This window comes from Pteropus alecto, unplaced genomic scaffold, assembly GCF_000325575.1.
Source record: "Pteropus alecto unplaced genomic scaffold, ASM32557v1 scaffold50, whole genome shotgun sequence".
Taxonomy (NCBI): domain Eukaryota; kingdom Metazoa; phylum Chordata; class Mammalia; order Chiroptera; family Pteropodidae; genus Pteropus; species Pteropus alecto.
In genome coordinates, this window is record NW_006431918.1 from 1427189 (window position 1) to 1445133 (window position 17945).

At 44.1% G+C, this 17945-nt stretch overlaps 1 protein-coding gene and 1 non-coding gene across 2 annotated transcripts in view; both read right to left on the reverse strand.

The window, feature by feature from the left end:
* MAML3 (mastermind like transcriptional coactivator 3) overlaps window positions 1-17945 on the reverse strand; it is a 368902-nt gene that overhangs the window by 315288 nt on the left and 35669 nt on the right. The window lies entirely within an intron of this gene.
* Window positions 16442-16560, reverse strand: LOC112475150. The gene has a single exon (XR_003044586.1). It is a non-coding gene; the product is annotated as a 5S ribosomal RNA (ribosomal RNA).

A 17945-nucleotide genomic window follows, 5' to 3' on the forward strand; every position in this document is an offset into this window, starting at 1 on the left:
CTGAGGATGCACCTGCTGTCCCACTGTGTGCACAGAGGTCTCTGGCACCGTCTGGGAGATGCCTAAGTAATTGTACACCTCATCTTGGACTATACAAAGGAGAACTGCTCTAGCTAATTGCCATCCTCAGGCAACATGCTCCCGTACACCTCATCTTGGACTATACAAAGGAGAATTAGTCTAGCTCTAGCTAATTGCCATCCTCAGGCAACATGCTCCCCACCCAATACCTGAGAAGGGACTCTGTTCAGTGCATAAAGAAGAAAAATCACAAGTCAAATAAAGCTCACCGGGGGCCACCAACGCTGACCGAGACCAGCCACACGCGGGGGACTGGTGTGCCCTTATCTTCTCTCGGGCCTTCTAATTAAGAAAACCTTAAACTTGGAACCAATTTGCTCCTCTCTCGCTCCCTTCAGCCATCGCCCTGACCTCTCTCTGATGAAGAGAGCACATCAAAGGGTGGGGGGTGGCTCCTGAGAGAGCCGGCGGCCGGAGTGTGAACTTCCCAATTAAGGCCCCGCACAAGAGTAACTTTCTCTTCCTTTCGGCTCTTTGTGTTTTTTAAAATGCTGTTTCAAGCTGAACAAACTATTTGAACATGACCCTTCCTCCCGCCTCTCCCTCTCTGTTCTCTGTTTCTCAGGTGACCAGTCTGGGTCATGAAGTGTGCAATAAACTGTCTTTTGTTTTGTTTTGTTTTTTTCTTTTGCATCAAAGTCAAAAGTCACTTTACGCAGAAATAAGTTCCTCTTCTCGGCCCCTCCCCTGTGGGTGGCAACCCGATGGAGGCCACCACTGAACACCAAGGGCAAAAGCCAGGCCAACCAGCTCGGGGATCTGAACCCACTTCTACAGAGGGGCCGCCTCCCACAGCCTGGACTGCTGCTACCAGCTGCCTCAGGAGCTGCCCCCGGTGGCCTCAGACAGGAGCCCTACCTTTCTCAAACAATGTCACTGAGTCCCCTGCCATTGGGGGACCACATACCCTTCTTTGCTCTCTTTTGCCAGATTCGATTTTGACTGAATGGGAAGAACCTTTGCCCCCACCATATCAACTCCCAGCAACCTCGGTCGCTTTCCCCAACTTTCACGGGGCACATCAGTGGAAGGTGCAACCCCAGATGCCCCAAGTTCATCCCGAGAGCTCAGCCTGGACACCAGTGCTTCCCTGGACATCTCCACCGACGGGTCACACCTACGCATCTAAAGCCGAACCCGTTATCTTCCCCTTCAGGGTGACCCTTGCATTTGTGACACCACCTGCACTCAGGGGCTGGGAGGCCAGAGCTACTGCTTCCCGTCCTTATCCCTGACATCTGTCTGCAAACTTTGTGAATTTTACATCACACACATTTCTCAAACTCAGCCCCCAGAATTCCGAGATAGGGCCACAGCTCTAGTTCAAGCCCAAACGCATCCTCCTCATGAACCCCCACCAGGAGGGACCTGCTATGCGAACCCAGCTCCATCACTTAGTGCCCCTCTGCCCTGCCCTCTAAGCCCCTCCGCATGACATTCGGGAACCTGCTTCCCCTCGCTGTCACGCAGCAGGGACCTGCCCCTGGCACCTGCCCCACCTGCACCTGGCACCTGCCCCACCAGGCAGCTGCCTGCCTCCTTGCTCTTGCTCAGGCTCCACTCTCCCAAAAGAACTGCCTCTTGCACGGCTTCTCCCAGCTCCTACCTGAGACTCCACCCAGGCATCATCTTTCTTTGCTTCTTCACCTCCAGACTAGGCTCTGTGCCTTTCCTCTAGGCCCCCATATGCTGACACACAAATTTCTGTCACTGCGTCCAGTTTCTTACGGTCAACTTAGGGGAACCGTGTAATATTCCACCGGTAGTCTCAGCAGCCAGTTATACACAGTGGGTGGCCCTTTCACACAGTAGGCTCTCGGCAAGTAGGACACTGCATCTGTACTTCTGTATTACTGGCTAGTGCCATCTCTTAGCACAGAGCAATCAATATCTTACTCTGAATTAGATCCATTTTGATGTTGTCTATTTAGAGAAGACAGGCTCCTGGACACCAAGGATTGTGTCTGCGTAACATGTTTCGTATGGAAACTTATGTTCTTTGGATGTTTAACAGGGTGATGGAGTTGAAGATGATGACGACGACAATGACGTGAATCATGACAGGAAACTGGAGATAATTAACATCCTTTTATTCTCTGAGGCTGTGTAGTTGCTTAAAACAGTACAACGATGAGTCACAGGATGACAGCTCACTTGTCTTGAAATCCTAACTAACCAGAATACAGCCCGGAACCTCAATCCAACGCGCTTCTGAAAAGACAAAATATCGGAATGTGCACCCTCTAGATACAACCGAAAGAGATAACTGTTTAGGTTGCATCTGGTCTGCATTCGGAGCCCACGTGTCCTCGTTTTAACTCCATCTCCGATAATCTGTGTAATCTAAATCTCCAGTCACAAGAAGTTAGATGTAAAACATCAAGCGAGGTGAGGTGGAAAGAGGCTCCTGGGGACCCACGCCGTGGTGGCAGTGCAGTGCTATAACCATACGCAGAAGAGGGGACACACTTTAAAAGAACAGAGTACACAGCAGTCTGGGGACCTTACATGTTTAGGGACAATGAGTTCCACCCATATTACAGAACCTAATGACACCATCGCACAAGAGAGGTACAATATTTACTCTCATCATGATGATGGAAATAGCAAGAGGGAGTTGACTTCTATGCAATATCCTCTACTTGAAGAGAAACAGAAATATAGACTATCTTAAGAGTGACTTCTATCAATGTGTGTGTTTTAAGTGTTCACTCTTTCTGAGAGAAACTGCATGTATTTGAAAATGTTACTGCTGAGAGACCCTCCAGGGCCCCTCCTGATGGCCCGGTCGTTAGCCATTGCTCAACTCCACTGCTTAACTGTTAAGTAACCTTGTCACAGGCCTTCGCCGCCAAGACTGACTGACTCAAGGCCCTAGAGAACTCATTTGTATACGCAGCTTTATTTTAAAACAGAGTGAAACAGGAAACCCTATCTGCCAAAAAACCACCAAATATAGCATGTCCCACACCTCCCATCCATGCAAAACGCTAATGGACTAAGATTTAAATTCAGGTCAAAAGCACAACAGATGAATCTATTTCAAGGAAGGATCTACGTCTAAACCAATTTTCTTTTGGTCTTGATGACTCTGTGTGTGTGTGTGTCTCTCTCTGTCTCTCTCTGTCTCTATCTTTCGGTCCCTCCCTCCCTCCTTCTATCCCTCCCTTCCTCCCTCTCCCACTGCCTTTTACCACCTTGTCTCAGCCCCTCAAATGGACAGGAGCAGCTTTGATGAGGAAAAAGGGGAAGAGCAGGTTTAGGTCCCATGATGCCAGTCACGGGTCATCGTTTCCTCAGTGGTTCAGGTATGACCCAGATTAACGCCAAGAATGGAGGGAAGAGAGACGCTTGGTTATTTTTCACAAATGATAGGAGTTTGAAATGGGGTTAAAAGAAAAGGCTGTTGGATGAGACAATATTAAAGGAGAAACTCTTTTAGAAACAGGATATTGAGAAAGAAAGGGTGAAGGGTGGACAGAGAAAAGAAACCTGTTAATCCCATGAACAATACGAAAGAGTTAAGGAGAGAGAATAATGGGAAGGAGGCTAGAGGTTGGCCTCTCATCTCGCCATTCCTGAAAAACCAGAAATTTCACAACTGATCTCCCAGCTTACTGCTTCTTCCCTTCCTGGTGACAAGAAGGAAGTGAACGCTTTTAGCAAGATGGAAGAAATTACTACAATGTCCCCAATACTGTGTTGCTACAAAATATTTCCAAACTGGCAGGGGACAGGGAGCATTAACCAGCTATCACCTATTGGTCTGGCATTTTGTCAACCCACCTGTATTAAGAAACTTGTTTTGAAAATAACATTTTTAAAGCTAAGTCTTCCATATCTTTCTCAATAGTTAAAAACGAAGTAGTAGACTTGAGAGAAATAAACACTAGTCAATCATTTATTCAACATTTACAGATCACCTATTACGTGCTTGATCCAGGGAGTTCTCAGAGTTCTCACATTTTTAAATAAGGGTAAATTCTATTTTGCATGTGTGAAGTGTATTGATTTACATCCAAACAATATTCTGATAAAGAATATAATAGCGCAATACACTCAAAAAGGCAAGGGTTTAAGAGCTATACAAATCCATGTATGGATTCCAGCTCTATGACATGCAAGGTGTTTGTCCTTGGGCTAGTTACTTAACTTCTCTGAGGCACTGATTTTTTTTTTTCCCATCCGTTTAGTGCAAAGCTAGATTTCACTGTTTTGTGAAAAATTAAATGAAACATCAAATGTCAAGCACCTAGCACAGGCTGGCCCGTGGTGTTTAAGCAACCATTCATTCAGTAAATATTTACTGAGCATCTGCTACATGCAAGCTCTGTTCCAGCCATGGAGTCTAAGCAACAAAAAAGAAGAGCAAGACCCTTCTTCTCCCCTTATCCTCTGCACATCATCCACACCAGGAATTCTCAAGGGCTCTGAACACCTGTGAAAATAAAACAGAATGGATGTGGTATCTATCTTCCAAATGTCACTGTTTTCAAATCTCGTCGTGATGGGCACCAAGAATTGCATTTTCACAGTGAGGGTGGGCCTGCAGCCACGAGTGCTGCACCCCTGAGCACAAAGGTCCTGTGGCTACTGGTCCTCACCAGGCTGCTCCCCTGGGAACCCAGGGCAGAAGGAGCTGTCCATGCCCTGGCTTTCAGAGTTTAGGCAGACACAGAATTTAAGAGACATAGATTGTTGTCCTCCTTATCTTTTTTTAAAATGAGAAAGGCAGCTTATTTGGGGGAGAAGCGGGGTATAGGTCTATGCGGAGGAATTCCCAAATGAGCTGCTATGTTGTTTCTCTCCGACTCATTTTTACTTTTCCTTCCCAGGTCTCCCTGATGTCTTGGTCTGTTCCATGTGGCACAACAGATTCTCCGTTTATAAGATTCTAATGTGTAATAATATGAATTTATGCACAAAAAATGGAGATGGTATCGAGTAAACTAACATGAATCGTATATTTCACTATTTTGATCTTTATGAAGTCAATATATTGATAAATTAAAGAAACTGATTGAAAACTACTGTTGTAAAACTATATTCAAGTGGGAAGGATGTGATCGATATACACACACATACACGTAATTTGGGACACACATTTTTAAAGACCTTAACCTAAATTCTGTGTTCGCTATTTTTGTTACTGGCCCAACCATCCATCTCATCTCACAAGGAAGAAATGTCCAGTTGTTTTCATCTAGTGAGGCAATGAGGTTTTGTGGAGCCATAGAGGCTTTGCAGCCAAACACACCAGGCTTTGAATCTCAGTCCCACCCACTTCTAGCTGTCCCATGTCATGGAGGTTCTTAATGTCTCTAAGCCTCAGTGACCTCACATGAAAAATGGCTTTTTTTTTTAAAACTGGCTTTTTGATAGAAATAAATTAGACAGAGGATAGGAGCAGAGTGCTGGACACAGGTCAGGCATTCAGGAAAAGTTGTCCCACCAACCCCGCCCCCAACGCATCATTCCCAGAGCCTTTCCCTTCCATTCTGCCCAGGAACTGGTTTCTCGGCCTCTTCTCTGTGATTCCTCCAATCCATCCCAAACCTGCTATTAGAAACAGTATTCAGACTCAGAAACCTGATCATGGCACTCCTCTGCCACAAATTCTTCTACGGTGACTACATTCGGAACAAACGCCACACGTCCCAGCCCATCTGCTCAGCCTCCCCTCTCATGACCACCACACCTCTGCCCCCTGAGTGGCTACAGCCCCGGGTTCCAGGCTCCCAGCCACTGTCTGTGGAGCACGCCATCTGCTCTGGTGCCTTGACGCTCCCTGCCCCTCCTCCTGGATGCCATTCCCACTCTACCCCCTCCCATCTGCACAGGCCACTGTCCCCAAAGCTCAGCTCAAAGGCCACTTCCGCTTTGCAAGCTCCCCGGTGTCCCCGATGGACTCGAGAGCTCCACTCGGGCTTCAACGATGCCTTTCTCAGTTTCATGACTTACGTACGCGCAGTGTTTCACAGTTACCCACATCCATGGTGGTCCTTCTCTGCTGGATCGTTAGTTCCTCCCTAACGGAGACTGAATTTCATTCATTCCCCTCCGAAAGCTTTATCATTCCTTCCATGAAGAAGGTAGAACCAAAAGGTAAAAACGGGGCAAGACATTCCCAAGATGCTTCTGATTCTAGCAAAAGAAAATTAAATGCACTGGAAATGAAGTCTTCGATGTATTAAAAAAAAAAAAAAAGTCAGCAAACCACAGCGGTGTACGCTATCTATGGAGGATGAAAAATGGTCACAGGTTCTTTGATCCTTCTTGCAGTGACAGTGAGTCTATTTTCCTCCCCTTAAATACAGGTTGCCTGTAACCGTTCCTGACCAACAAAGTGACATTAGGCCATTTTCAAGCCTAGCATTTAATGTGACTAATAGCTCTGGCCTTGGTCTCTTGGAGCCTGGAGTGTCCTCACAAGAAAACCAATTACACTAGTAGAGAAATCTCACGGAGGCCCTAAGTCTACATGAAGAGGCAGAGGGACCCAGGGAAGGTCAGCATTCCAGGCGTCCTTGCCAAGGTGCCAGGCAGGCAAGTCAAGCCACATTGGACCCTGTCAACCAGACCGACCGCTGACTGAACGCCACTGGGTGACCAAAGCCAATGAATGCTCCATGGAATGAAGAATCACCTAGCTGAGCCTTATTCAAATTCATGATCGACAAAATCAGATACAATTAAATGGGGGTTGTTTTAAGCCACCAAGTTTTGATGTGGTTTGCCAGCAGCAATAGATAACTAGAACACCATCTTATTCACTTTTGGCTCAGCATCCTAGCCTATCTAATCAATACTTTTCCTCCAAAGGGAAATACTGCTTTTATCTGTCAGTAGATAGAACAGTTAGGAGAAACTGAGCTTATCTTAAAGAAATGTCCATTACACATTACACATGTATATTGCAACCCCAGCTTCCCTAGAGCCTGACATATCTCTCAACTCCTCAGCGACCTGAGGTCCCCCACACCTTATGCTATACCTATGCCCATAGGACGTGGCACACAGCAGGTGTTTAACCCTATTTGTTTGAATGTTTGATTTTCTGACTGCCAGCTTAGTGAAGTGTACTGTACACAAGACCCAGAGGTACAGAGCTTAAGCTCTATTGTTTACTTTGCGAAGGGAAGAGACAGACTTGTCACTAATATTTGGACAGATGTAGGTAACAGGTAGGTTTGGTTTCTCCAGAAGCTTCTCTCCTTGGCTCGTGATGGCCACCTTCTTCCTGTGCCCTCACAGGACCTTTTCTCAGTGTTCAGGCACGCACTCTCGGTGTCTCTTTCTCTTCTCATAAGGACACGAGTCATACTGCATTGTGGCCCTACTTTTGACCTCATTTAACCTCAATGATCTCCCTCAAGGCACTGTCTCCAAACGGAGTCACACTGGGGGTTAGGGCTTCAAACTATGAATTTCGGGGAAACGTAATTTTGGGGACATCTCTCCAAATCACAAAGCCGGTCAGTGGTGGAGCTGGGCTGTGCACCTTCGCTCCCTCCACTTCCTATGAACTACCCAACTGCTGTCTGTGATGCTTCCCCATCCTGCCACCACCTCATTCTGTGTCTGGAGGAGATGGCCTTGTGATATTACCCCTTACACAAACTTAAGGGGATGCAGGCCAGAGAAGGGACGTAAAGGAGAAAGAGGAAGCCGAAATGCAGAAAGGCAAGTGTGAAATCCAGAAAAACGGACCTTTGGCAAAGCAGGAAATGTAGCTCACGCCCGAACCTATTCTTCTGTGGCCGAGTCCTCTCCCCACCCCCAGGATGCTGGCTTTGCTGTGACAGCAGGAAAGTCCCCCAGCCTCTCAAACGATGAGGAAGGTCTTGGGACCTATGCTGGCTCACCTACCAGAAGCCACAGGCAGGCCACGCAACCCAAACACATGCTTTTTGCAAAATTACAAGGTAATACACAATTTAATATTTTTCACCATATTTTTGTAACCAAAAAATTTCGAAAACCTTCTTGCCATGCTAGATAGCTCATTAATGCAATTAATAAGATTTTCTGATTAGCTAAAACATGTTAAATTCCTCCCCCCCCCAAAAAAAATAAGACATGCTTTTCTCTTTCTCTCAGATAATGCAAGGAAGCGTCTTATATTTATAAAGCACAAGCTTTCAACTATATTGGATTTTCCTTTTAAAAAGAACAATAATTTAAAGTGGCTGCTAGCAGAGAATTGTTAGGTGCATTTAAATGGGTGTTTGTGCTCTGAAAATCTTAATTGGAACTCTTTTATTGTTGTTGTTTATGCATGTGTTTGTTTGGGTTCTGAGGGAGAGTGAGCTCCTTTTGTGCATTAGGGACCCTCTCAGCTGAAATTCTGGTTTCAAACGAAATTAAACTGGCGTGTTGGAGATACAGCTTTATATAAAGCATGAAGACATGCTGAAGTATTGTTTCCAAACTATATGAAAAATCAAAACGGTTTTCCTATGTGCATCGTGCTGTAACAAACGTGAGCTACAGCAGGACCGATGGCACTCGAGAAAGAGACGAAGTCTGTGCTCCGCATCAACCTGTCCTCACGACGTGGCTTCCCTGGATTCTACACAATGGTCAGGCCTGACGAGCTGACCCTAAAACACGCTGCCGAGGCAGAAATTCTGCTTCATCTTCAGTCCTGATGGCTGCACCACGTTAACGTCAACACCACAGTCCCGGCTTCACCGCAGCAGAGACCAAATTTCGGTTTGCAGGCCAGCTCACCCGCCCTCCTGGTCAGGAAGTGACTCAAAGAAAATTTCTCCACTTTTTGTCCCAGTAAAGATACAGTATGTACTGCTGTACACACATCAGTAACCTCTATTCTCAAATCCAGATTCTCACATGGTACTAAAACCCAATAATACAGTCCCTGAAATAAGGGAATTAAGGCATATTATAAAACTTTTTTCCATCAACTAAAGGGATTTAAAATTACATATATGTTTTCAATGTGTATTTTCTAATAGTCTCTTAGTGGCACTGTCCTTCATCTGAGATATTACTTCAAAGCCTTTTCAACTTTTTTCCCTAAACTTTCTGAGTGGGTGCAGAGGATTCAGAGCGCTATGTAAGGAGTAAAATGTAACCCTGATCCCTCCACCCGCATCCCCTGCTTAGCGGGACCCTGTCCCAGGGGCCTTGTCTTGAAACCACATAGAGCCTTCCGCTCTCCCCAAAGCCATCACCGCCAGCATGTAACTTCCTTGTGCCTTTTTTTGTGTCTTATCACAAAAGAGACGTTGTGCAAAATAAAATCCTTTTTTGCCAATTCCCATTTTTAGATAAAGCATTTTATTTATAACTTGAGAAAAAGCCCTTTAAAACGATGATCAAAATAATCACGATACTAGGTTTAACCAGTGACGCCACATTATTGTGGTCTTAGCCTGAAACTCCATTTCAAATTCTTACCAAGTCCCAATCTCCTGCTCTATGTTTTCAGCACTAAACCAAGTGCAGGTGGGTGTCAAAGACCCTTACAGAACCTCTCAGTACCCTGTAGAAGGAAGAATAGGAATTAAAAATGAAAAGACGGAACAGGTCAGCCCTGCCTCTCCATCTGACAAAACAGGATTATTCCCTTCTGGGCACTTTCAAGTTAGATCGCATTCATTTTCCTTGTTTACAAAGCCTGCTATTGATAAAGTATAACAAACAGATGCCTGCCGAAATAGCTTAATTGACAAATTAATAAGTGAGCATATAACTCTGAGAAGTTGTTTGTAGGGAATATGGAGGGGGAAAAAAATGACCCCCACTTCCAGAGACTGGTCAATACGTCCACAACACATCCATCAAGTGATGGAGAGACTGGCCCATCGATGGTGGATTCCTACGACCCTGGTGTGCAAACGCCAACGAAATAACTAGGGAGACGTTGCTTTCCTGGAAAACACTGTACCTGAGTATTAGGTGGCTGTACTGCATCAAATTCAAAAAATATTGAAAATGAGCTAGCATGTTTTCTTCCACCTCAAAGCCCCTAATCCCTCTTTTAAGACTCTTTATTAATAATCCTATCACTGCGCTGACCTATGCCACTGGAGACAGTCATGCTAAAATGAAGGAATCATTCGTCATCTTTATTTCTGGAAATTTCTTTGTAAAAACTGATTTTTCTTCCAAAAAAAAAAAAAAAAAACCTCCTGGGACATGTAAAAAATTGGAGGAGAGGAAACTCAAATTAATTTTCCATTTCCTTTTTCCAAAACTCTTTCTCTTGAATAGACATTCCCTGGTTAGAAGCAAAGGTAAGTTGACTAACCCTTCCACTCAACCCCGAGTGTCTCAGAAATAGTCTTTTCCTTCCAATTGCTCCTGACTGTCATACGCTCCAGTTCTGGGCAATGCATTTATAGCTTTTCAGAGTAAATTTCCTTATATGAAACACATGGTAAATTGCTATATGCACTAGTCTTAGACATACCAATCACACAGAAGTATACACTTGTGTGTGCCTGCACACATCTATGAACAAATGAGCCATAAAAGTGGAGAAGAATCTTCCTTATGCAGTTATAACCTTAGACTCTGGTTTCTTTTTCCAAAATTAACCTAAACTAAAAACAAAACCAACAAACAAAAAATAGTATTTGCAAACATCTCTAAAGTACCGGGATTTGAAATCTCACGATAACAAGCTCATTTAGTGCAGCATGGGGACTGGCGCACACCAAGATGCTATTTCATCGCTTTCGATGACTGCGATGTTCACCTTTTTCTTAATCATCGGCACCATAATCACCAGGGCCACTTGATAGGCAATGGCAAACAATCACAGCTTGAGAACAATTCATTATTATTTTTTCTTTTTTTGACCTAAAATAGACAAGGCTTAGCAATATCCTGAGATTAATTTCTAGAATGAAAACCATCAACCAAGAAGTCAGGATTAAAAGGAGTGGTGTTTAATGAAAACAAGAAAACAAAAAAGCAGAGAACGTCTGAACATTATTGAATGGCGGACTAAAATCTCCATCATGCATATCAACTACATGATGAAGGTATATTGGTCAGCAGTTAACACAGACACTAAAGCTGAGTCTAGTACTCAACCAGCAACTTGGGGCTAACGCTGAAGAATCATCAACCACTGACTGAGTCCTTTGAATGTACGAATCTTCCTTATCTTAATTATTTAAATTATTTTTCTGGGACTGATGGGTGACCAGACTCTTTTACCTGCTCTGCCTAATAACTCCTTTTATTTAGAGTCTCAAAGACCATGAATTGAAAAAATGCTCGTTTAGGTAAAAAAAAAGCAAGACAGCCTTCAACTAGAATAATGTACGTGAAAATGATAGCAGGTGAGCAAAAAAAAAAAAAAAAAAAAAAAAAAAATCCTGAAAAACAAGAAGGCACAGAGAGAAAACCAGAAATTAAACAAAACAGAATAAAATCTAGAGGGAACTATCATGCAAGTCAACAACCTCTAGCTCGTAAGAACTTAAACAGCAACAACCACAATGTTTGAACTCCGAATCACACATATACCAAAAGCCATATTGGGCTATCCTATGCTAACTGTAGAGAATCGCTTTATACACCTCTCTCCTCTTCCATCTGTCAGCTAACTCAACCCAACCCAACACACACACACGCATGCGCACCATCCCAGGTGTGCCATGGTCTCATTCTTTTGTGTCTTTAATGCTGTCCCCTCGGCCTGGCATTCCCTTCCCTCTTCATCTACCTTCAGGTGATCTAGCCATCCTTTAGTAACCAGCTCCTGCATGTGCCCCTCTTGGCAGTTAGACACCTCCCGCTTGGTACTCCTTGGTACACATAGCTACTACAGCGCTTCACGAGCTGCATTATAATTATTAAAAACTTTCCTGGTTCTCCAATGAAACCGTGAGCTCCTGGAAGGTCAAGTTGGTCTTATACATCTCTTAAAATCACATAGTGGGGAAAAATATATAGGGTCTGGAGTCAGACATTTGACTCTTGGTTTTGTCGAGGTTCTTATCTGCGAAATGAAAACTGTATATGTTACATTTCAAGATTACTATGAAGATGAAATAATTTAATTACCTAGCACATAGTAGGTGCTCAGCAAATGTTAGAGCTACTTCCTTTTGAATGCCAGCACAAGTAAAATACCTACCATTTAGTAGAAGTCCAATACATGTGTGTGGGCTAAACTGAACCCCTAATATGCTAATCAATCATAAAAGCATTTAAAGATAATTTCACCAACTTTTGTTAACTTAGATTTCAATACTGAAGAATGGCCCAAGTAAAATGTCAGAAGCTGGGGCCCCACTGCCTAACTCAGGGGCCTACCAAGAATGACCCACCGCCTCATCTGTTATGCCTGGCTCACCAATGAGAACTGACTGCTTTGCCTGGGAATACTTCAAGCTTCATGGTACCTCTTTCTCCTCAGCTATAACATGGAAATGGAAACATACCTGATTTTCTTCCTCCCAATTCCCAAGAGAGTATGATTAAATGAGAACTATTAAGCTAGTTTCAACTTCTAAGGACAAGGCACCACACACACGCCCGCACACACACACGTTATACTCATTGCTGCTCAGCATTTCAGGGTTTCAGTACAAGGCATTTATGAACTTTTTAAGAGAGACGGAAGACACTAAGAAAAGAGAGAAAACGAAAAAAAGGAAAAATGTGGTAACTATGCTTGACAGAGAGGAACCTCTTCATATTTGAATGTATCCTCCCGCATTCAAACAGATTTTGTCCAATATGCATAACTGAGTATATAGCTCTATACTCCACATAGTACTTGAAGTGGTGTATTAGGATTCTACGATGATTTCTTACCATGTCCCACTAACTAAAATTCAGCGAGGCTCTCTGGAAAAAGAAGGACCGAAGCCTCTTGCAGTGTGCAGGACTGGTTCCCTCACCCCCAAGCAAAGCTTCTGGACCCCACGGGTCTCCTTGTCTCTTCTGAAGCCATTATATTATCACATTAGCTCAAGGGGGAAGCAGAAGGCCTCGTGTTAATTATGTGTACGCAAACAACCAGTGCCACATCCAGAAAGCGTTTTCTTTCTTTTAATAATCCATTTTCACCTGATTAATAAAAAGTAAAAACTCCAGCTCCTTCAGAATCACCCAGAGCTTTGAATGGAAATCTTTTCTTCAACTAGGCTAGCTTTTCTCCAGCTGATCCTATAAACACTGCTGGCAATTTTTTCCTCAATGCCTCTAACATATTTTCACTTAGCACCAGTTTGATGTATAAGATCTGACAGCCCGGCAGTTATAGGCCACCTGCATCACTGTCGCCATGACAACAGTGAAAGACAATCCATGATCCCATGCCCTGGTCACACGTTTCAATACAGCTTATCTGTCCAAAGCCACTGAGTCTAATGGAAGAGAGTAATTACCATCTTCCACTCATTGTCAAAATTCCCACCATATAATGCTCTTCAAAATTATTTTATTCCTCTCACATGGCTGCTTTGCAAAAACCAAAAGAAACCTTAAGTGGGAAGGGGGGCGGGTGGGAGAAAGAGGAGGCTGTGACTGGTATAAACGTAGCTGACTGTGAGTGAACTGTCCCTTTGCAGCTGAAGAAAGCACCGGCCAGCAAGAGAGACACATCATAGTTCATCGATTATCATCTTAAGATTTTTTTTAAAAAATTTGAGTAAGGAAATTGGTAAAAATCTCCCAATTTCAGCCTATTCTAAAGGCATTTCATTTCATTACGACCATCACGACCCTTGCACAAGTATCACGATCTCCCCACTCCAGCACGTGGCAGTCACAGCACCCCCAAACAGGACGACAGACCACAAGGGTGAACATCAGGAATCAGCAGAGGCCTTCGATGTGGACATCTGTCTTATGGCCATTTTTTCCAGGACTCTTCAATCCCTCTCCTTCGTACTCAATAACAAAAATGGATAACGGACTGTCCGATTTGGGGGTTCCATACCTCACGGTCTTCGGGGTAAGTACAACACTGTCTTAGAAAAGTCTCATTCGTGCCATATTAAAAAGTGAACTCTGACCGGCAAACACTTTTGTGAGAAAACCTTGTGGAGAAAAAGTACTTACAGGAAAGAGTAATTAAATTTAAAGGCAAAGTCAAAAGTCACGTGGACTTGAAAAGCAAACTACGAAGAGGGAAAACTGGACGAAAGGGCACAGAGAGATAGCCCTCCAGGGACAGGTGGCTCGACTCTCGGTGAGGCGAGAGGGCTCCACCCGCCTTTAACCTCTGTCTCTTTCACGGAAATAAAATCATACTTATCACCTGCTCAAGTGACTACCAACGAAGTTATATGAGGTGGTTCCTAGCTTTGTGGTTAACATAAAATACTCCTATTAAGAGAACATAAGCAATTTCCTATGGTCAAATATACAGCTGTCTCAAAAGGACAAAAGTAACGTCATTTTAAATATAAAAAAATTCTTAGTCTGCTATTTGTATACTTGTCAGAATGAGCCTGAAATGTTTTATTTAGGTTAAATCCTAAATACCACAGCCATAAAGCATTTAACCAGCTGTCAAAACATTATAGTTGTGAACTGACATTACCTACACTGTGTATTAAACATGGCATTCTACACATTATACAACAAACATGGCAAGCCCGATTAGTCAAAGGCCTCTGTGACACAGCCACTTTATTTGCTGGCTGGTGGACAGACCTTATCATTCTCTTGACCATCCTTTGGCCCTGTCACTTTTCATCAGCAGTCCTCAGAGGAGGCCAGAAAAATATGGTATGAGATAAAGCAGAGGCTGAACCTCCTAATGCAAAAATGCAATCGTTTGCGTCATCTTCCATAGGACATCACAGATACAGATGCTGGCAAACGCACGGATGTTGAGGGATCTCTAGTCAAAATGGTTCACCCACGACTGGAACATCCCAATCAAGTCTGACAACTTATAACATTTTGATGAACCGTTTTCATATAATCCTTTGTGAATCTCACTTAGTCATCCTAGCTTTATCCTCGCCCTATTCTGGTGGAAATTGAAAAACATCATTTAGATAACAAGGGCTAGATAAATATGAGCCTAGATAGAAAAGAGCTAGAAAACTCAAGCTGCCATTGGCAAAGAAATTTCCTATCTGCTACCCTCCACCACCCATGGGAAGAAATCCAACTTGTAGCAGTTTTCCGTAATGTTTTGTGTAAACTTCATTTAAAAGGATCTTCTGTATTACACACTTCGTTTGAAGAGCGAACTCTGAAAACTGGTTCAGAAACCTCTGTGGAGGAAGCCAGAAGTTCCCACAAGCGATACACAGAGAGGGAGTATTTGTCCCCCACATTCCAACCTGTCCCTTCCTGCGGTCCCAGCCTCTGCCTGGCCCTCCCCACAGTCCTCTGTCTCCTTAATCTTGACACTTTTGAAGATTATGGCCCACTCCTTTATAGAATGATCCTCAGTCTGGGCTTGTCTGATGTGTCCTCATGATTAGATTCATATAATTCTTTTTAGAAGAACACAAAGGTGATTCTGTGTCCTCGGTGCATCTTATCAAGAGGCACATGATGTTTGTTGGTTTGTCTCTGTATCGGCAATGTTAACTTGGATCTTTTGGTTAAAGTGATATGCCCTAGATTTCTCTACTACGGAATTACTATATTTGCCTTTGTAATTTGTGGGGAGGTAGTTTGCCTTATTTTCCAAAGGACACCACAGATATAGATGCTTGCAAACGCATGGATGCCGAATGATCTCTAGTCAAAATGATCTGTGGTGTTCTATAGAAAATGACACAAACTACTTAATTTTTGCATTAGAAGGTTCAGCCTCCATTTCATCTCATTCCATCTTTCTCTGGCCTCTTCTGAATATGACCATACTATCCCAATCAATTCCGCCAACTTATAACACGTTGTGGGGAGACACTCTGAAACTATGTAAATATACTATTTATTCCTCATTAAACTTTCAGCTCATCAGTCTTAGCAGACGTTGATGATTGTGTAACTCCATCATTCCCTCTGTATCTATTAGTCGACCTTCTGAATGAGAGTTGTCGATCTCTCCATTTATTTACCAATTCAATTCCTATATTGGTATAGACTTATGGATTCTTATTATACTAAACTGGCTATAACTCATTACCACATTTATTTTGATGTTCAAATTCTCTCAGTTTGGCCCGTGGGAGCCCATCAAGCAGGCTCCTCTGTATTTTTGATTCTTTGATCATTATGTTCCAGGTCCACGTTGTACTTTCTCTGTCCCAGCCAGGTATGTGGCCTTTTCTCCAAGTCATACTCTGTGTTTTATTTATTTATTTATTTATTTATTTATTTATTTATTTAGGCACCCTTTGGTCGACCTCACAGATTGCAAGGACCTTGTCAGCTTACCATCCCTTATTTTTAATTTTTATGCCTACAGCACCTGGTCTTCCTAGGTGGTCTCCCATCCAAGTACTAACCAGGCCCGACCCTGCTTAGCTTCCGAGATCAGACGGGATCGGGCTTGTTCAGAGTAGCACGGCCATAGACCATCCTCCGTATTTCAGAAGGGCAAACGTCGACCTGATGGTTTCCAAGACTATCATGCAAATACACTGAAGGAAGCAATGTAAAAATAAGTGTCTGTCTATTCTATACAGAATGGAAACATCACTGGTCCGTCTGGAGAAAGTGCATACACATGTTCACGTGCTCACTCCTAGTGACCTCAGAACTGGCTCTGCATCTGGCCGCACACAGCCAGGCTATGAAAGCCATGGGGGCTGCTTCGGGCCAGAGAGGAGAAAAGTGAGAACACAGAGATCAGAGCTCCAAAGCAATAGTGCAGGATGGAAAAGGGGGAGGACCGCCGGCCGGCCAGCCAGCCTGCCCCGGGCAGGGCCGGACGTGGCAGAGTGTTTGCAGGACCCGCCGAGCTGACCCAGGGAAGCTACAAGAAGGAGGAGGCGTGGGGTTTCTTGCCCCCTCGTGTCACTACCAAATTACTTATCACATTTCACTTGCTCAGGAAATAGCTTCTGCTTCCATTTTACGTGCCATTGCTTAGTAATCTGTGACCGATCTGTAGGGGAAAAGATATTGTTATGTTCTTTTCAGGAAGAAGAAATAAAGCAGAGAACCTTCTACGAATGCTCAGAAGCGAGGACAGTTCAGGCTTTGCAGGACCCGAAGCCTGTAATATTTCATCTTTTTAGAATAAGTAACTAATAGAAAATAAGCCATGACCATCTGACAATTTCTAGGGCTCCTCCCAGAACTCTGTAAATGGCTGTGGCAGTGACAGGACCTGAAGCTCAAGCGTCATTCACTTCACAGTAAATGTCCACCTCTACGCAGAAGCAGTTCCAGCTTCTTGCTGTGGCCCCAAGGACCAGCATAGGCGAATATTCTAGAAGAAATAGTCTCAGAGAACAATTCTGCAGCGAGGGCAGTCCGACAGCCCTCCATTGGTCCGAGAGAAGCGGAGCCTGCAGGTTCTACTCCAGGAAACAGTACCAAGGACATACCTGCTAGATGGGCTTCAAATGCCACCAGCAGGAGAGCAACCAGAACCGCAGGAGAGCAACCAGAACCCCACGAAAGCGTGGGAGCAACCCGTCTGGCAGAGGAGGGAGAGTCTTGTTGGCTCTCTGCTGGAAAACTTGATCTGTAGGCAAATGCCAGTCTGCCTACCCAAGGGAAGTGACACCCGCATGCAGCTAGGATACCTAGAAGCCCTCAAATCAAACTACGGTGACAAATCCTATCTAAACTTGCAGACGTCGCTTGAAAGTGGAAATTCAGGCGAACAGGGCTAAGGGATGCTCCTGGGGCGGGGAGACTCCCGTTTTGGATCTGACTTTCACGTTCTGGTATCTGCCTGATCCTCCACGGCACCCGCTCCCTCGGACCCATGGTACCTGGCACCGCACGCT